Below are 21098 nucleotides of genomic sequence, written 5' to 3'. Positions count from 1 at the left end.
TTTAATCAGTGAAATGCAGTCTTTCTCCTTTTTAATCTAGAGTCTTTTTTAAAAAAACTGAGGTAATCTTTTATGAGTAAACTACATTAGCTCTGTGGCAGTAAAACAATTTAAAACATTCTGAAGACATGGCTAGATAATTTGGCTTACTTAAATATATAAGGTTTGCCTTAAAAATGAAATGGAGTGTATGTTACATAGATTTTTTTTTAAGCTTACTAGAGTGTAGACTTTAAACTGCAGGAAGTAAAGATAAGGGCTCATTTGCATAATTTTTAGGGTAACTAGATAATATGAGTGAATTGTGGGTTCAGATTTCAGAGAGAGCTGTGTCAAGTGTGAAAAAGTCTGATCACCATGCAGGAAATCCTATTTCTTTAAATATCGCTTCTCCCCAGCGCTACAGAAAGGTCTACTGCTCCTACTGGAAATGTGAAATTGAATCTTTTCACAAAAAACAAAGAAGAAAAAACTCCAGGAAAACACTGTGCCCCCCTTGCCATCAGAGAAACAGGGCAGTGGCTCAGAAGCGAAGCCTTGTGGTTACCTCCACATGTCATTGACCCAAACCATTTTCAGACAGTGCCACCCGGAAGTGATTGTTTGCCCAGATGAGAAGTAGTCTTTTTCAGAATGCTGTTTGCGTTTTTCCATCGGTAGAGTTTTGCGCCCCTCCTTGGCGTTTGCTTATCTCACTGGAGATCTTCAGGAGAACACTAGGTAGACCTTAAGTGGGCTCAGGCTAATCCCCAAGGCCTCCTGCACTCTGCCTACCCGTTGGGCGTCTTGAGCCGGGAAGTGTTTGCAAAGTGCACTGAGGGATGGGCAACCACCCTTCCCCCGGGGTGGGCTGCTCTAAGGCCACTGCACTTAGAGCTGTGTCCTTTCTGGGAGCCACATGCCATTGAAGGTGAAGGGGCTTCTCTGACATGCGACGCTGTCCAGTGATATGTGAACGTAAGTGCACGAGGCCAGCCTTTCGACTTTGGCGTGAACCAGTCTTACTTCCAAAAGGCCATGAGTTCTCTTTAAAATATTCCTCTGGTCACTTTGACCTCGTTGTCAACCAGTGTGTGGGTGAAGTTGGCAGACTGGTACCCCAGATCTCTCACCCCAGATGGCCCACATAGGAGAAGACCCTGAGGTTGCTAGGGGAAGCTTCCTGGATGCTGTATTATTTTTCAGCATAAAGCCTCATCCAGGAGCTGTGGCTTCTGTGGGTGACAGACACAATGCAATGCAACTCGCCATGTGCACCAGGACTGGGTTTTGCCCATAGGATGAGGACGGAGGGGAGGCAGACTGGGCATTCTCCCATGAGAGTCAAGGCCATATCCAGTGGAAACAGCTATGTGTTTTCTGTGTTGCTTTTTCCAGCAACAAAGTAAAGGTTTCCAGTGGCCTACAAGCTCCTTGGTGCTTCCTGTTTATCAGATGTCCTTTCTCCAAGGGGCCCAGGCTTCTGGCTCTGGTGCTAGAGAAAGTCAAACAAAGCAGACAGAATGCTGTCTTGGTGCAACCTAAATGCCAGCCTGGTGAAACAAGAAAGTAAAACTGCTCTGGCTGGTGCAGGGTAAGGCAGCCTGGCCCTGTCCATGCTGCAGCCCCGCCCTCCTTCTGGTGGTTCCCTATCCCCAGAGAGTGATGGATGTGATGCTGGGTGCTCTGGGGACCACCTTGATCACCGCTGACTCAGTGTCCATCTGTTGTGATGGAAAGGGGGTGATGATCCCTAATAAACATAGAAAAAAACTAGATAAAGGCAGATAGCGAGATCACCAGAAAACCATGCATTGGCTTCAAAACACTTGAACAAACACTTGGACAAACTTTTCATAGAGCACTTAATCAGGGCATTGTTCCCCACTGCTGCAAATGGTCTGCAGTAGACACAGAGCTTAGAAGTCATCTGGTCTCTGCCTCTCAGACTAGGGAGCTTCCCACGTATGGCACAAGCCCAAGCTCTGCCACACTGGCTGTGCTGGGCCGAGATGGAATGCCAGTCTGGATGATTTTCTAAGCTACCTGGATCACTGTGCCTGAGGAGCCACCCATGAGTCATCTGGTCCCCAGGGTAGTGAGACAGTATCAAGTAGTGGAAAACCCCTAGATAGGGTGGGAGAAGGTGCAGACAGGGGTTCCCGGCCCAGATGCGCTGCACAGGAACTGTCAAGTTTCCTTCACACTTTACTTTCCCCGTTCATGCAATTAGAGTTGGGCTCCATAGCCTTCCAGGTGGTTTCCAGGCCATTCTGTGAACATGCTTTCATGAAGACACAACTGTGGCTTCTGCTCTGAGACCTGGACCAAGCAGACCTGTTGCTGTCCCTGGTTCCTGTCCATACCCTTCACTGCCATGGGTGCTTCAGTCAGCAGCTGGGTTCCTTTTGGACGTGAAACTCCAAGGGAGAAAGAGGCCATTACTTTATGCCAGTTGTTTAATAAATTTAAAAACAAGATTTGGTTAACATTAATAATAAATTTGCCCAGACTTAGTTCTGGTAAATTACAGTCATCCTTTATTTATCCGATTTTAGCCCAAAGCTTTTTCCATTTTTGATGGTTGAGTTGAAACCAAGTGGGTAGGGAGTTACTTTAAAAATGGAAACCCTGGAAAAGCTTAACCATTGCACACCACAGTGTGCGATTTTATGTCTTAGCAAATGTTTCAGGCCAGAAACCCAAAGAAAGTGAGTCTCCTCTGATGAATTGTTTGTAGCTTATTAGTAAGCAGAAACAGTGTATCTCCTGTTTGGCCAGCTTGTAAGGAGAAACTAACAGAACCAAGCTCTGGCAGGAAAAATATCCTTTTACTTCCTCACTTGAGACCTGATATCTGTAAGAACTTAGGTTTCATTGAAACATTTATTCAGAAAGATAACAGTTCATTATAAACCAGCGTGGTGTGATATAAGCACCTGAAGTTTATTTCCTTTGTTGGAATTTCCCAGTGGGCTTTGATAATACTCCGCAACTCCAGAAGTGATAAAGGAATTTGAAAAGAAAATCTGATGGGAGCTCGTAAAGGAAATTAGAGCTGTATATTTTTTGCAATGGAGATTTTTTTAAGATTAACAAATTACCTCTTTCACCTATAGATGAGTATTTAACAAACTGTACACACTTTGTAGACCTATCCACATGTTTGCCTTAGCTATCAGATAATGGCAAGTTACTTAACTTAGGTTGTATTCATCAAAGCAAGCAACTTCTGAAAATGTTGTTTAACAAGACAGTCGGTTTGTTAGAAGTCTGGTGGTGTTTAACAATTGGTTTAGTAGAAATCTGACCCTTTTAGGCAATACAGTTGGTCTGGTAGAAATCTGTGCATATTTCCAAACTGATGTTTCTATACAAGCAAGATCATGCAGAACAAAACAAAGTTGTTGGAGATGAGTTAAGATGTCTCAGACTTTTGGCAGACTTCCTAAGCCCCCTGCTGCTGTTGCCTTCAGAACCCTTTTGAAGTGAGTTATAAGTTTCTGTGTCATTTTCAGTGGCTGCTTGGGAGAAAAACTGGCCGACCGACTCATTTTGACTGTGAAGATGGCTTGAGCGTTTTCCCGAATGTTTTCTTTTGCTAGAAATACGTTCTGCACTCTTCTCTTGTGGAAGAAGGTTGGGTACCAGCCATCTGATGATGCCTCCGGGTGTTGACAGAAAATGTGGGTGCCATGCCTGTGTTTACGCAGAACCCTCCCCCAACACAGATAGTGTGGTAATCAGCAGAGTGGGAAAACATGTATTTAAGGATTGATGCTTGTAAAAGAGGCGCTGTAAAGAAGGCACGGTTGTTCAGATGTGAGACATGACTGACAGCGCTCCTTGTAGGCATGCTAGTAACAATCAAGTCTAGAAGTTCGACATCAAAGCCATCGCAGCTTACCCCACCAGTGACTTGCACATCAAAGAGGGAGCACAAGACAAAGGAAGTGCACCGAGGTGTGTTTCTGCCTCGTAGCCAGCTCCTCAGGGGGGGCTCCCGGAGCTCTTTTCATGAATGCAAAGTGATTTTTGCAGATCAGCGTCTTTATTTCGTAAATGACCGGGAATATAAAAGCAGGGCAGCCGAGGGCTGTAATTACTCTCCGTCGCTCTAAGTTTGGTGGGGAAAGGATTCATCACAGGAGAGCCTGGTCTCTCTGGTTTCCTTCAGTAGTGAATTCTGTACTAGTGTGGGCAGCTCTGACTTCACCTAACATAGTACAGGGAATTGTTCACAAAATAAGAGAGTACAAATTGGATACATTTCAGGTTCATTGAGAACATAAAACTGGACCCAAATTTGTGGAGTAATTCCTTCTCTCCTTCTCTCCCTCCCTCCCTCCTTCCCTCCCTCTCTCTCTCTCCCTCCTTCTCCCCCCACCTTTGCCACCACCCACCCCACCCTACCCTACCCCACCCTACCCTGGCTCTGCTTGCTTTTTTATTTTTTAAAATTAACCTTGTGGGTGGCTTTTTGCTGAATCAGGTGAGCATTACTTAACAGGTGTGTGTGATAATGAAATGTAGACTTGTTAAACCAGCTCTTAATTAATCACATCTCTGCCTCAGTTCTCTAACTCAAATCATGTGTACTCCAAAATGCCAAAAGTAGAGCAGCAAGTGTGGATTTGAGTTTCTATCCCCCCTCTCTTGATATTCAATTGAAAAATAAAATTAGCCATGCAAGAGTTATAGGTGGTTTGAAATAATGTGCTTTTTTTTTTTTTTTTGGCTTGCCTTTGAAATTTGAAGTTCTTTTATAGTTCATCTTCAGTAATTTACTCATTTTTAAATGCTCTTGAAAAATAGTAGTGCTCGGTGTAGTCATTAATAAATACAAAGCAGCTTTCTCTAGGCTCTGGGGAGACCTAATAAACACACTGTGTTACTAATTGATGCTATACTGAGCTGACAAAAGTAGTGCATCGGTAAACAGAAGTTAGAAAGCAAGAAGTTAAAGAACTATAGGGGATTAAGTAGACATCAAGGGTTGGAAATTATAATAAGGCCTCTTTAGGGGAGCATTAATTTGCATGTGGCTGAATTAGGACACCCAATTATTTTGAGAACTCATCCAAAATACCCCCGAAGTGAAAGGTTTGGGAGGGCTGGGAGTTCGGTTGGACAGAGGGGGCATTGAGTATGTCATATTTCCCACAACTCATGATAGATGTGGAGTTTGCTCAGTGGCATATTAGAGCAGCTTGCTTTGTTAGGAAGAAAACCGCTGATGAAATCAAAAGTACTGCACTGCAATGTCTTTGTTCTGTGCACATAATTTACGTTGGATTACCACAATGGAATCTTTTTTTTTTTTTTTAAGCAGGGAGGGCAGGAGGGTAGAGACAGAAATAAACCTTTTAAATCTTCTTTACATGAACCCTGCAAGGACATCAGCGATGAGCAGATTAGAGAGTGTTTGGATTTTATAGCCGTGGTGGTCCTCAGTGTGGGAGCCAGGGAGGTCCCCAGAGCCCGGGCAGGGCTCCCAGAAGGTAAAAACCTGCTTGTATAAGAATCCTGGGACCCTGCTGACCCTTTTTATTGTGTTGACCATTTGCATTGCTGGTGGATAGGGTGGCACGGAGGCTGAGTAGGGGACTGCTGGGCCCTCAGTGGACAGCAAGGCCAGGACACCAAGCTGCCCTGCCAGGGCTCTCCGTTAGTGCGCACTGGCTGCTGGAAACAACAATGCCCATTTCACTGAAGAAAGCCCTTGATAAAGTAGAGAACAGTGATTGAGTCTATTACGTTTTGACCCTCGAGTGTGTGCCTTTGTAATATTGTTGATGACAAAATGGGAAACATGCATGGAGCACTTCAGCTGCATCCCGAAGAGCCACGTTTGTCTCCGGGGAGAAGCCCAGATGCCACTGTAGAGGAGCTGAACTAGTTGCCTTTTTTGAGTGGAATGCCATGTTACTAAGCGGATGGACTGGCTCTTCAGGCTGGGGTATGTGTGATCACACATCTTCTCAAAAATGAACTCGGTGAAACTGTCATTTCAGGAACAACAATTTAGAGTTTTGATTGCCAATAAATTCAGTCTTTGAGGCAAAAATCTGAATTTGGGGAAACTTAATGCGTAACCCCATGAACTTGACTGTTTCCCAGTCGTTACAGACTTTCCCGATGATGTGGGTGGTAATATTAGTCAGAGTGCACATTGATACAATCACTTCTGATACCGAAATGTGCAAACAATCTAGAAGAGCAACAAAACTCGGCAAACCAGTAGTTTCCAAGTGGCCAATGCATGATGATACAAAAACAGGCAGGGATAAAAGGTTGAGTCAAAGTAGAAAAATGTAATGTATCTCAATAGAAAAGTCCCTGATAAGGCTTGGGGTTCCATATTCTAACCATCCTTTGAGGAACTGCCACTTGTTAAGTTTGGGTATACTATCAAAGAACATTCAGAGTTCCTTGAAAATGCTATAACTACGTCTCTGTGTGAGGCCATATTTTCTTCACCTGTATCAGCTAAATGCACATCACAGCACACATTGAACGCCAATGCATGAGATCTGCTTGTCTTCTATTAAGTGAGACATTAACATTTCAAAAAATGTCGAATAACGGCATTCTTCTTACTAAGTTTTTTGTTCTTTAGTTGGTTTTGGAAAATATGCTGGTTTTCATATGTTATGTAATGAGTTTATCACTGTCATTTTTAAGTGAATTTTGAAATGTTCCCAGTTTTAACTTCTAAAATGGTAATTATTGGCTTGTATCCCACATAGACAAAAAGTCCTTGGGGGCTTTTAAGTACCTAAAAGGACACAGAGATTGAAAGTCTGAGAGCTGCTGCCCTATAATTTACTGCAGGGGACATAGTCAGATTTGGTGACAAAGCACAAGGTGACAACAGAAGGGACTTTGATTTGAGACGGATTGATCAGGTTAACCATAAGTTAGATATTAAACACAGCACTTCCAAACACAGATTCAAGAACTCACGTCCTCATTCTCATTTTCTGTTTTGTGTTTTCATCTTTAATGCCAGCAGAAGACTCAAATCATTGCTGGTGTTTTCTTTTCCAAGTTTTTGTCGCCCTTTCTATTCGCATGGCACAGATCTGACATAAAATTGGTGTAGGGAGACTTTGCAATTTATCCGCAATCATTTGTGACCAAAGACCAGACCAGGGAGTTACTGCTGCGTTTCCATTTGGTGTGGATTTGCACAGAGAAAAAAGCATTTTGTGCCATTAGTATCACTAGCAGAGCTATGGCAACTCCTGCTACGTGGGAGAGTTTTGCCTCTAACGTGAGCAGTGAGCACTTCAGGGGGTTTCATCACTGGGTGTGGTGATGGAGAGTCCTGGCAGGTCCTGCCTCCACACCAGTGCTGGCCACCTGCACCCAGATTCCAACATTCACCCTCCCTCCGACCTTCTCCAGGAAGGAAGAGTGCCGCTCGGAGACCTCTTGGCACCTGGAGTGTGACGAAAAGGCTGAGCACTCTGCTGACTTCAAATGCACTTGGCACTTGCTTCCATTATACTAATTAAATGAATGAGCGCCCAACCTTCCCTAAGATTTCTTAGGAAAACTAATGTGCAGTTAGAAAGCAATGCCCAAAGACTTGTTCTTAATTTTATAATCACTTTGTTGGCATCTAACACAAACACATTGACATTGCCCTTTGTAGCTGGGCCACCTGCCTCTTTGTTATTATCGAATAGGGGCCACACGGGTCTTGCATTGCATTTGGTTGCCTGTCAGGAGGCTGTCAGTGGAGGGGGAGCAAACGTGACTTGGCCTGCTCTGCATTTCCAGGATCTTGCTCCCAGCTCTTTAGAAGGAAGAGAGGAGTGGGTGGGCCTAGAGCCAGATCAGTCTTAGGAGATTGGGATACTTTGCTCCTGGTGTGGTTTTATTAGCCAATTAAAGGTAGAGGCTGAAGCACGTTGACTGTAAACAGAGGTTGTGCAATGGCCCACGGCTCGGCTGGCCACACTAAAAAGCGCCTCCTTGCTTCTGTGGTTCTGCCCTGAATCAGGAGGGCCGAGAAAGACAGCAGCTTCAAAAGGACTCACAGTGATCACGTGGGAGGACGATGGGTGTGATGAGGAAGGAAGTCAGCACAGTTCTCTGTCCCTGGAAAGGCTGGGAGAGAGGCAGAGCTGAGGGAGCCCTGGCTTCCTCCAGGCGGAGTAATCGCTAGGCCTGCTCCTAGGTTGGAACCAAACCACACTTGCAGCTTTGCAACTTGGAAATTCGGTTCCAAGGCGATTGTCTTCCTCCAAGTGAAATGGTTCCCTCTTTTTAGGCATTGAATTTTTATTATATTTCTAGCATTTTCCTGCTCTCTGAACTTGGAATAATAAATTTTTGTACACTAAGTTTTGCATGATTCAGTGGGCTTTGATCCAGGCATAGAAAACTATTGGGGAAAAAAAGTATTTTTGTCTTGATCAGGGAGTATTCACTCTGAAAAGTCACAACCTAGGTGACTTGCACCTGTATCTGTATTTGTGCTGTACCTCAGTATACAGTTTGCCAAAAAGCGGGAGAATTCTTGTGAGTTTCTTATCAACAAGATACTCTCAGTACTGAACATATTCTCTGGACTTTGGAGTCTGTCACCATCACTTAACGTTTTACATATTCTCGGTTCCCATGCACCACCACTTCCCAAAGGTAGATGCTTTTGGGTCCCTTCAAAGTTCTGACCCTCGCTCGCTAAGGCCAACCTTCAGCTAATTGGTCTTTGTTTTCAGAGTCCATCTCCTTTCTCAGGGCTCTCCAAGGCGGTCTGGCTTAGCCAAGGGCAGATTTTTCCCCATGGCCACTTAATGATGGAGCAGTCCCATCTCCAGATCTTGACCTCCTCTACCCTGGCTTAGTGCTTTCACCTCATGTCCTGTCCCTTCCTGAGTCTGCCTAGTGACGGGAGATAAATGAGTAAAGACTATCAGAGACGTGGCACAGTGAAGACATCATGGATTTGAAAATGTTTTCCCGTCGGAGGCTCAGCCCCAGACTTGCTTCCTCCCAGCTGACAGATCTTGTGCCGATCATAGAACTTCTCTGTACTTGTTTGGTCATCTCTAAAACCACGATAATATCTACCTCATAGGGATCTTGGATAGGAAGAAGGGACACTTGGGAAGACACTGAATATAGCTTCTCCTGTGTTGCAGGCACTCAGTATATAGTAGATGCTGAGTAAGTGCTGCTATTAACATCACGCCCTCTGTACCAATAAAGTGCCCCTGAACCACTCAAGTTTCAAGTGAAGGTAATGACTGCACTGAGTCTCGTCTCGGCGGCCACGTTGCACCAGAGCAGGGAGGTTATGTGATCTGGGTGTACAGGGGCCGGTGCAAGGAGAGCCTGGCGATATTTCTATCAGAGAACCTCAGACGCTTCGAGTTCTGCACGTTCCAAGCCCTGCTATCCTAACCAGTCCTACACGTTCTAAGCCCATTATTTTTAAAGCGCTTCCTCTGTGCCAAGCGCCGTGAAATGGATAACCACATGTAACACTCGATTAGTCTTTCATCTGGCTTTTCACAAAGGAGGAAGCTGGAACTCAGAGAGGCAGAGCAACCTGTTCAGGATCACAGGGCTTAGCACGTGGGCCGTGGCTGGGGGAGGCCAAGTCTGTCTCATTCTCAGGACCATGCTGCCCCCCTCTTTTGCCCCCCGCTTCTGCCCCGTGGGAATCCCACCCAAATCCGTGGCTGCAGACTTCACAGCGAGGTGTCCCTGCCCACGATGTGAGCATGTCTGTGTAGTAGATGCACCCGCGATACGGACAGGCACAACTGGAGCACCTGATGCGTGCCAGGCACTGTAAGACGTTCTAGAACCAAGGAGGTGAAGACGTTGTGCCTGTCTTCAGAGGTTCCGAGGCTGGCGTGGGGAGGCTCGGAGTGGAAATAAAACCACAGTTCAGGGTAACTGCCCGGAGACGGAGCCCGGAAGAGGAGCCCTGATCAGACTCGGGGGGTGGGGGTGGGGAACAGCTTTTTGGCAGAGATGGAAGCTCAGCTAGGCTTTGAAGTAAAGGAAGGTTATTCCCAACAAAGGGCAGAGCTTGTGAAATTTTCAAAGGCTCTAGACAGCAAGCACGGCGAGTTAGGGGACAGCCAGGAGTTCAGCGTGGCCTGTAGGGACTGCAGGAAATGAGGCATCTAGAGGAAGCCTGTGGGGTCCAGACCATGAAAAACCCTCACTGCCGTTCTCGGGGAGTTGTTCTGTACACCGACAGTGAAGGGAGGCCACCGGGGGAGGCGGCCAAATATTTTCAAGGCACGCGCCATCATTAGCAACACTCAGATGTTCTCAGCGTCTTCCTTTCCCTTCATCGTGTCGGGGTGGGAGGGAGGCTTTTCGGGATGGAGCAAAGGGCCCTTGTGTGGCGGAAGCTGGGCGTCTGTGCAGATGCTTTGCTGCTCGCCGGCTGTTGAGAGATTGCATGAAAGGCATCGGCCGCAAGACTCCTTCAATGGGTTTTTTGCACTTTGCTTGTTATAAATTGATTCAGGGACTTCGTTATGATGTGGCTCAGATGAATGGGGCAGTAGTGTTGTGGCTTGCGCTGCCAGGAGGAGGGAAAAACAAGTGTCTGTGTGCCGCCGTTCAATCACGCTGCTTACAGAAGTAGGGCCGTGAAAGGGTGGGGGAGTGTGTCTTTGATACTGGAAACCCTGTAGCCCTGTTGGTGCTACAAGCGAACGCTTAAATTAAAGGTTGGAGTCGGCTTTCAAGTATTGACTGTCGAGCAAAAAGCTCGGCCCACACTCGTGTACTTACTCAGGCTCGTTAAAATGAAAACACACTCTCAGCCGAGCCTGTGTCACAGCTGGGATAATGATGGCACTGAAGGTGGTCGTTTGACTCGGAGTTGCTGCAGCACACGTTTAGGTGGGGCTGTGCTTGTGCTTGGGGATTTAAGTACACGGTCGTCACGACTCGGGGCACCGGAGTATCATTGCAGGCTGCCTGGTTGCTTGCTTACCCTTTGTGGAGTAAAAGTACACACTTGGGACTTGGCACATTTACCCAGAATAGAGGCGACTGGATTCCTCGCCATGGAGCTAGCGGCTTAATTCATTGAGCCCCCTCGTCCAGAGCAAGGACAGTGACGGCAGTGACCTCGTTGGGTTGTTTTGAGGGTTAAATGAGATGATATGTTTAAAGTGGTTGACCCCATCAGTAAGTGCTTCATAAATCAGATTTCATTATGGGTAATTTTTTACAGAAGTTTTTTGAGATGGTGGGAGGGAGTGTAACAAAAACACCACTTGCTGTGTCTTGCTACCAGTGGTCAAAGCAGATGCGTTAGCTCTGCAGTGCCACTGGCTTTTTTTAAAAAAAGATTATTTTTTTTGCTTATTGAAATGCTGACTTACAGTGGGGGGTGCGGAGGAAGGGGAGGGAGGAACAAAGAGAGATCTCCCACCTGCTGGTTCACTCCCCAAATGGCTACAATGACTAGGGCTTGAGCCAGGCCAAAGTCAGGAACCCGGAGCTTCGTCCCAATCTCCCACGTGGGTGCAGGGCCTGAGGACTTGGGCCGTCTTCCGCTGCTTTTCCGGGCACATTAGTATGGAGCAGGACTGGAAGTGGAACAGCCAGATCTTGGAATCGGTGCCTCTATGCGACACCCACACTATGAGTGAAGTCTTAACCTGCTTTGCCACAGCGCTCTCCCCACCCCTGGGCTTCTGGGCCCTTTGGGTTCTGGTCCCTCCACTTGCACTTGGAGTTGTCTAGAGTGTTCGGATGCTTGGGAAGCTTGGGAAACTGATGAAGGTGAGGTGTGAGGCTCCTTTTGTAATTGGCTTTCCGTGGGGTTCCCCCTCACCTCCGGCCGTGGGGTACACATTTCTAAATGCTGTTCCCTTGTTGCCCCTTACTGTGAAAGGGAGGAGAGTTCCTTCTTCAACAAGTGAATCCGCGGGACACCCACTCACTGGAGCTGCTGTCTGCTTTGCAATCTTTTTGTTTTGTTTTGTTTTGTTTTGTTTTGACAGGCAGAGTGGATAGTGAGAGAGAGACAGAGAGAAAGGTCTTCCTTTGCCGTTGGTTCACCCTCCAATGGCCACTGCGGCCGGCGCATCTCGCTGATCCGAAGCCAGGAGCCAAGTGCTTCTCCTGGTCTCCCATGCGGGTGCAGGGCCCAAGCACTTGGGCCATCCTCCACTGCCTTCCCGGGCCATAGCAGAGAGCTGGCCTGGAAGAGGGGCAACCGGGATAGAATCCGGCGCCCTGACCGGGACTAGAACCCGGTGTGCCGGCGCCGCAAGGTGGAGGATTAGCCTGTTAAGCCACGGTGCCGGCCTGCTTTGCAATCTTAAGCCCCCTCCCCCCATTCACGCTGCGGACCTACAGGAGCAGTGAGGGGATCCCTGGTACCTTTGCCGCTGACCTGTGGAGTCCCCTGCCTAGGACTGAGTCCTCAGGCCTCACTCTCTCCCCACCGAGGAGGGCTGAGATTTTTGAATTTGTCCTGTGTGCTCTGCGTACGTTCTGGTAGGCTTACACTGGGATATTGTCCTATTGATCTTGGCGAGGAGTTCCTATTTAGATGCTGGCATCGTATCCTTAGGGAGTGAATTTTGATGAAACCCCCCACCCACCCACCCACACACACACACACTCACAGCTAAGAGCAGAACTTTCACTGTAGAAGTAACAGTTGGGCATTTTAGAGAATATCAGCCCCATGAGAGACCTCAGAAATCATGCCATCCGCGTGTTCACCGTCAGGGAGCAGGGAGGCTAGAAGCCAGGCCCGGGATGGCTTAGTGGCAGGTTAAACACTAGAAGAACCATTTCGGCCATGAGTTTTCCATAGCTCATACTTTATCTAAGCACACTGGAATATGGGTAGAATATTACTGCATCAAAAAAGGGTCACAAGTTCCGTCTCAGGTCCATTTAACTCTTGAGTAACTAGGCCGTGCATTCTAACCAGAAGGTCACCAAAAGATCTATCCCGTTCTCTGCATTTTCATAGGCGAGGAGAACAAAATAATCCCAGGTAAGAGGAAGAGCCCAAAGAAGGTCCTGCCTGGGCAGAGCTTGAGTTGTGGCTGTCACAGCACAGGAAACCACTTCAGATCCACCATTACTGTGAACGCAGGCTGTGCTGGGGAAGCCAGTACAACAGCATCTCCCAGTGCCAAGTCTGTGAGCCTGTATCCTTGTTGTGTGCTGCAACCGTCCTGGGGGAGACACATCGAAATTCCTCCCTATGTCTGTCCCAGAAAAATAAATAGCAGGAATAGTAAATAACAACCTTCAGATAATACAGATGGGTAAACATTTCCAGAACTGATTATAGAAAGGACTGTTGACAAGCCACTAGCAGGGAAAATGAGCAGAGAGGAGAGAGAGGAAGGGGTGGGGGGGGACTTTTATCTGCCATTCAGCAGTGGGCACACCAGGCAGGGTAGAGACAGGGTGGAATCCGTGATTAATATGGCACTGTGCTTCATTGCGTGTGAGGGATCAGAAGGCGGCCTGCAAGCCACTCCTTTACTCCTGAGGAAAATGCAACCGGGAAAGGTTAAGTGGCTGGCCCGGCCTCACACACTTAGCAGCAAAGCTAATTTTGGAACCAGGGTCTCCCAGTGTTCCTGCTGCTGGACCGTGCTCCGTGATTGAATCTGTGACAGTGCCCGTGTCAGCGATACACACTGAGGCTCAAGGAAATGTATCTGAAAGAATAGTTGCTTTAAAATCATCATTAGGGGGTGGGCGTTAGGACCAGCAGTAATGACAGCTACATCCCACATCAGAGTGTCTGGATTCAATTCCCACGCTCCAGCTCCTGACTCCAGCTTCCTGCTAATGCAACGGTGGGCAAAGCAGGTGGTAGCTCAGGTGGTTGGGTCCCCTGCTGCCATTTGAGAGAGCTGGATCGAGCTCCCAACCCCTACTTCAACCCCCCAGCCTGGCCCTAGCCTTTACGGGCATCTGGAGAGTCAGCTGACAGACAGGAGCTCTGTTTGTCTCTCTGTCTCTCTGTCTCTGTTTGTCTCTGTCTCTGTCTCTCTGTCTCTCTTGAATAAAAATATATACAAATGTATTTAAACTCATGGTTAAAATTATTCATAAACTTGTTCACACACACCGTATGAAATGCGGTTTCTCTTCATATCCAGAAATCAGAGAATTTCCCGTGTAGCTTTAGTTGTTCCACAAATATGTATTATGCTGTAATTCTGTTACCTGTGTCCTCTGATCTGTGAGTCTAATAAGCAGGTGGATTGTACGATGTGTCCCCGTCACCTCCCTTCTAAGGGTCTCCAGCTCACACTGCCTTACCTTCTTTCCTCTGGCCTCCCTATCCTTTTAATCTGGTCTTTAAATGTCAGCCTCTGTCCTCTTCTCCTGTTGGAGCCAGTGTGGGTTTCCCGTGTTTATCTTGGTCTCCTTTTGCTGACGTATTCGCATCACTTTAGTTGCAGTTAGTATCTGCTCAAACCATACGGGCTTGAATAGCTTCCATTGATCTGTGAATAAAAGGATGCTTCAGCTGCCGGGCCCTGCTCTCTGTATGTTCTTTGTGGCCAGGAGGTTCAGCTTACTCAAAACCTTCCTTGTCTGAATCCTTCTTGTACCCGGCATTGTCCAGTCTTCCCCTCGTGCGGGCCAGTTCATCCTTTTGAGCCATCCTCCCTGTAAACACGATCTCTGATTGGGGGGGATGATCGCTGTTTCATTTGCTCATTATTTCGTGGGTAAGGACACCAGTTGTCATTGTTCTTTGCTGTTGTCCTGTGTTCGCTCCTACCCCTCCCCCAAACGTGTGAGGACCAGAATCACTGCTGACCAGAATCGGGAGCCGCCATTCCCTGTTGACTAAGCATCACTCAGAAGACTTGAAGTTGGTAACAGAGGCCTTGGGTTTATTTTGAAAAAGGGTGCAAAATGAAAAAGCCACTTTCGTTGATTAATATAATTCATCCCCTCTTCTCTACATCAGCCCACTTACCGCAGAGAAATGACGAGACTGTACATGGCAGCGGACAAAAGTGTGAAAAGACAGCAACCACAAAAAGGCCTTCTTGTAAATTATACCGTCGGCCTGTTTCACCCTCGAAAGCCAAAATCTGGAGGTTCTTTTTTTAGTGCAAAACCATCCAAACCAAAATCCATACGAAAAATACCAAAACATCTCCTTTGCTTTGTCATTCAACCACTGCCTGCTCCTCCCTCGCCAAGAAGCCCCTCCTTCTCCTACTTGCATGTGGAGATCAAACAAAACCATGCTCACTGCTGTGATCAGGTGAGTGGGCTCTGTGTCCAGTGCCTTGGAGTTGGTGGAAGAGGCCCTAAGGCTTTGATCTGATACAGTCCCAGAGTGGTGCCTGGCTGGCTTCCTGTCCCACAGCCCTTGTGTCCCCAGGGAGAGCTGGAGTAGCCATCCCCATGGCCTTGTTGGAAAGAAGAGGTCTCCCTTGCTGCTCAGAGACATATTTCCACACCACACCCATGCAACGTGTGCCAGTGCTTGGCTGTTGAAAGTACACAGTGCAAGTTCCTGTCTTCCTGCCCACGACTGTGTGCACAGTAGACAGCAGAGTGAGGAGCTCTCACTGTGTGGCCACCTTGTGGAGGTGTTGAGGCTTCTTGCAGGTGGAGGGGGCCTTTGGGCCCATGTTGGCATCACTCGCTGAGACTTCCTAGCTGTTCCAGTTCCCCATGGCAGTGAGTGACCGTTAGCTGTGGCACTGCTGAAACATACATGCGCAAAAGTGACAGCAGGAGGTGCCAGCATCACCTTCCTGTCCTCCCACCCAGAGCATATGTCCCTGGGAACCAGCCTCCCTAGGGAACACTGACTCGCAACTGGAGGGCGCATGTTCATTCCCCTAGGAACACCTGTCAGTGTCTGGAGACATATTTGATGGTCAGACCTGGGGAGGACCGCTGGCATACAGGGGGATAGGCCAGGCAGGAATGCTGCCAGGTGTCCCACAGTGTCCAGAACAGCTGTCCCCAACACACACCTCGAAGAAGGATCTGGCATCTTAAGTTCATCCCTGCCCCTTGCACATAACTTCTGTGTTTCCCAACCAAATACATTCTAAAGTACTTACCTTATTTTTTAAGAAGAGAAGTAAAGGAAACCTTACTGACATGAGGCAAAGAATGCACTAGGGAAAGAGGCAACAGATAATCAGCAGAGTCCAATCAGATATGTCTAACAAAGAAAGCACAGACCCAAATTTTCAGTGTGCCCAGGTAACTGGTGAGAGCATGACAGGTCAAGGAGGCACCTGGACCACCAGACAGCCCATGTTCTTGGAAGAGGGAATCCTCTCCCTTGGCTCCGTCCCACTGTTGCCATTTGGAAATAAGTACTCTGATGTCACCAGGTCTTGTTTTGTTTTTAAAGAGAATCTATAAGCAGGATTCAGACTACAGTATAGCTGTTGAGTGCTGTGTTGTCATTCCCTCTGCTCAAAATAAGGTTGTTTCTCAACTGTGTCTACCATATCCCTTTAACAGCCAGGGACACATGGTGTCATAAAGAAAAGAAAACAAAAAGGCTCTGTAAATCTAAGCTTCAACATGAAATTCCTTGGCTACTAATTGTTAGAAACAAATTTTTATTTTTAAAAATTTTTTAAATCTTTTCATTTTATTTGAGAGAAATCTTTCAACCACTGGTTTACCACCCCCAGAAGCCCACAACAGCAGAGGCTGAACTAGGCCGAAGCCAGGAGCTAGGAACTTGATCCGTATCTCCCCCATGGGTAGCAGGGACCCAAGTATTTGAGCCATCCATCTGTTGCCTTCTCAGGGAGCTACCTTGGAAACAGAGGCGGGACTCAGTCCCAGGAACTCTAATGTGGAATGTGGGCATCTCCAGTGAGGTCTTAACCATTGTGCCAAACACCCCAAGAAGCAAAGTTTTTTAAATTTGTAACCTAGTTATGGGACTAGTTAATGTTTATATCTAGTTCATCTTTATTTGCTGTGTCTGTGCTGTTACTGAGGTTGTGTGGTTAAAATTGGACAGATCAGACAAAATATTAGCTCTCACACATGGATCCGAACAAGCTAATCATCATCTTCAAATGACTTAGAAAATAAGTGCAAACTTGGTAGCGGAGTATTGTGGATTTAGGATTAGGCCTGACTGCATTCCCTCCTTCCTCCGAGCCATTGGCTCCTCTCCACACCTTTGAGATGCAGTGAGCTCTCTGAACGCATCATGGACGTTCACGCTGGGTCTTCTGCTTGGCCTTCCTGCACGTCACCTCAGCTTTCACTACCTAGGGAACTGTCATATTCATTCTCCGTGGCCCAGATCAGATGATGCATGATCTTCCTGGACTCCCTCAAAGGAATGTGGCTTGGTACATGATGTCATTGTCCTCTTTGCAAGGAGCTAGATGTTTTCGATGACTGCTGTCTCTGACTTCAAGGAACATCGAAGGCTTGGATGTGAGGAACCCAGCATGATCACCATCTCTTCCACGTAAACTTAGCTTTCAGTAAATTCAAATCACCTTGTCCTTAACTATCCATCAGTATGCACGGCAGTTAACGAGGTGACTTCTGTGTGTAACATCAAATTTTCCCTCTTCCCTTCCTGGGACCAATTTCCAAAAAAATAAATGAATAACCTTAAAGTCATGTTATTCATAGCAATAATGGAATTATGATTTTTGCATCATCTAAGATGTTTTATTAAGAGATAAAGTAAAACTTGAGTGATGAGTAATACTTATTAAGCATTCAGGAATAGCATTAAAATAGTATTTTTACACAGTTAAATATTTGCGTCTATACTTAGATGTATAAATTACTATTCTTTGAACTTGAAGTGGATTTTGAACTGTGTTCTCCATAATTATAATAATCATACATTTTCTTTATATATAGTTGGGCTGTATAGACATTACCCAATTAATTCTTGATCACATGGCTTAATAGGAAGACTTTCCTTGGTGTACCCTATTTTTAGAGTGCACAGATGAGTGTGTGTTAATTATAGACCTCTGTTATTAACTTTGCATCGCATTACCCAACAATTTAGCAACATCAAGGGGGTAGGTGGGCAAGGAACTTGTATCAGAACAAACCTCTTGTTTCAAGCCAGGAGGTGAGTGACACTTAGACATCCATCAACTACCTGGCCTGACTCCAAGGACAATTCATTTTCCTTAAGTGTTTGAGTGGTTATTTGTGGGGGTGTGTTGACTTTCTCAATTCAAACTACATCATAATTAGCTAATTAAAAAAAAAAAACAAGGATGATACATATACAAGGAACCTTCAAAAGGTTCATGAAAATGGAATTTAAAAGATTATTTGTGTTTCTCTCATCTTTTAAAATTCCTCTCATATGTGTTTGATCCAAACTGAGTTTTGTTTATAACCCTGGTTCTCTGTAGGTGATGTGGCTGATAATTAAGTTGTCCCCATTAGGTTATACTGTTGCCTGCTGCCTATTCCATTTCAAATGAAAACTACCTTTATCACTCATTGTAACATAAAACATAGCCATTTGGAGAAAATGCATTATAAATGAGACAGAGCTGGCTGTTGGATAATGCTGGTTTAGGCTCAAGGCCGAATATAAATGTGATATGGATGGGAAGATATTGGACAAATGCAATTTATCTCATTATTCAGCAATGAGGTGTCCCAAATGTCTCCACTAATAAATACATAAAAATGGATTACATATAATGTGCACACCCTGAGTTATGTTGGCAGAATTGTCTTTGCCCCTTCCAGCACTGTCTGAAACCAATAATGAACAGCAGCACTCCAGCTTCTGAAACACCTTGAAAATAAAACATTTTTCAAAAAGTGTCTTATCTGTGAAAATTTACTTTGATCGAAAAACATCTGAAGAATCCGCCAATTTTATCTGAATCTGATCGGTTGTCCTGGTAAACCACCATTGTCCTCTAGAGAAGACAGTGTTCTTCCTCAAAGCCCAGGACTGTGGGCTCAGGACAACCTGTCTGTGCCGAGATACTGGGAGGACACACAGAGCTCACGGGGAGATCTCTGCTGGCCTATAGCAGTCGGTTAGTAGTTAGTGACATCGAAGTCCAGGAGTGGGTGTTTATTGTAGTAGTAGAGACGCCAGTTGGCACGCCCACATCTCACATCCCAGAGTGCCTAGGTTTGACTCCTGGCTGCATCTCCTAGTTCCAGCTTCCTGGTAATGCAGACCTGGGAGGCAGCAGTGACAGCTCGGGTCCCATCACCCGTGTGGGAGCCGCAGATTGAGTTTCCAGCTCCAGGTTTACCTCTTGGCACAGCCCTGGCTCTTGTGGGCATTTTGGGGGAGTGAATCAGGTGGGAGCATGTTTGTTCTATTTCTCCCTCTCTCCCTCTCTCCCTCTCTCTCCCTCTCTCCCTCCCTTTTTCCCTCTTTCAAAAAATGAAACTCCAAAGAGTAAAATAAAAATGTGTAATAATGTTAGTATTGCACTGGCTTTAGGGGTTTAATTCAGTTGTTATTGGAGTCTTAATGTTATGTAAATATCAGTACTTGGATGCACTCATGTATCTTAATCACTATTTAACACTGAGAAAATATTTTAAGTCTAGGATTCTCCCAGATTCCCCACCCCCACCCCCACAGAGATCCACACAGTAAACTTGTTGAAAATCCAACAAGTCAAAGATGACTGGCCCCAGCCCTTGCTGGCTAGAGGACCCTCCTAATGAGGCCAAACTATCAGATTTAACAGAGCTCAGCATGCTTTGAACACAGGAAAGCAGTATTTTGTGGCTCCCCGTTGTACCCCTAACCTGAGCCACCTCTCTCATAAGCAAAGTATCTGGATGAGAGAGAGTGACATTTCTCTCCAGATTATCGTCATTGCCAGTTTAAAAAAAAAAAAAATTGGCAGACCAAATGTGAAGAGCATCAGTTTAAGATAAAGTCAGTAGGGGCCAGCACTGTGGCATAATAGGTTAAACCTCTGCCTGCTGTGCCAGCATCCCATATAGGCAACAGTTTGAGTCCCAGCTGATCCACTTCTGATCCAGTTTCCTGCTAATGCACCTGAGAAAGCAGCAGAAGATGGCCCAAGTAATTGGGCCCCTGTACCCATTGGGAGATCTTGAAGAAGCTTCTGACTCCTGGCTTTGGATCAGCCTAGCTCTCGCCCATTGCAGCCATTTGGGGAGTGAACCAGCAGATGGAGGACCTCTCTGTCTCTCTGTAAATCTGCCTCTCAAATAAATAAATAAATCTTTAAAAAGAAAAAAAAGCAAAGAACACCACAAGGTGCCAGTGATTACATCTCCTATATATGCCCGACACTGAACTAAACACCACGTGCACATGTTCACATTTAGCTTTCACCAGCTCTCAAAGTAGGATCTGTTGGTATTCCATGCTGTAGACGTGGCAAACTGAGGACTGGAGGGGTTAAAGCTTTGCACGCGATCACACAGAAGTATATATTGGGATGTGAAGTTAGGAGTCTAACCCCAGAGCTTCTCAACCATGTCTCCACAGCCTTGCCATCTACCAACTGTAAGCAGGCATGTTTCTCCTATGTTGAATTCAGTGTCCAGATGTAAGAGTCTCAGGCTAAAGGGAGGAAGAATTAGATCCTGGCGAGCGTGCGCAAGTCAGGAGACCAAGAGAGGACTGCACGTCAGAGGACAGAGAGGAAGCTGGACCCAGGTCTGCGAACTGCCATGAGGGTGTTTCCTACACTGATGAAGCCACCTGTGCCCAAAAACCTTGCATGGAAATAACGAGGCCATCACTACCTATGCGTGTACTTGCTGGATTGGAGCAAACTTCCCAGGGACCGGCAAGAACGATCCACAGTGAACCAGAACGTGTGTCCTCTGATACACACTGCCGTGGTATAGCCACACAGGAAGAGCCACGGTGTGAGCCTGTGCTAACAGACCCTGGCGCATAACAGGAAATGCTGGCCCCGCCTCAGCACTGTCTTTTCTCATTTGGTTTCTAGAACACCCCGAGGGGTAGTGCGAGGTAAGATCACTGCGTTACAAACGAAAAAATCGAGGCCCAAAGAAGTTTCCTTCCGATCGACTTACCTGAGTGGCGGAACGACTGCAGCCATTGAAAAAGTGCACGAGGGCTGAGGTCTCCTGAAGCTTCTCTCCTGGAGCTCACGAGGTGGACT

General features: G+C 46.4%; 1 protein-coding gene and 1 non-coding gene across 2 annotated transcripts in view; both read left to right on the top strand.

Annotated features, from left to right (window-relative positions):
* RORA (RAR related orphan receptor A) overlaps nucleotides 1-21098 on the top strand; it is a 99696-nt gene that overhangs the window by 6688 nt on the left and 71910 nt on the right. The gene's annotated exons all lie outside the window — the stretch shown is intronic.
* LOC133770670 (small nucleolar RNA SNORA63) lies at nucleotides 16361-16488 on the top strand. Its single transcript, XR_009867374.1, has one exon. It is a non-coding gene; the product is annotated as a small nucleolar RNA SNORA63 (small nucleolar RNA).

The sequence above is a fragment of the Lepus europaeus genome, chromosome 11 (genome assembly GCF_033115175.1).
Source record: "Lepus europaeus isolate LE1 chromosome 11, mLepTim1.pri, whole genome shotgun sequence".
NCBI classification, from domain to species: domain Eukaryota; kingdom Metazoa; phylum Chordata; class Mammalia; order Lagomorpha; family Leporidae; genus Lepus; species Lepus europaeus.
Note: the sequence above shows the minus strand (reverse complement) of the source record. Positions and strands in the feature narration are given on the sequence as shown.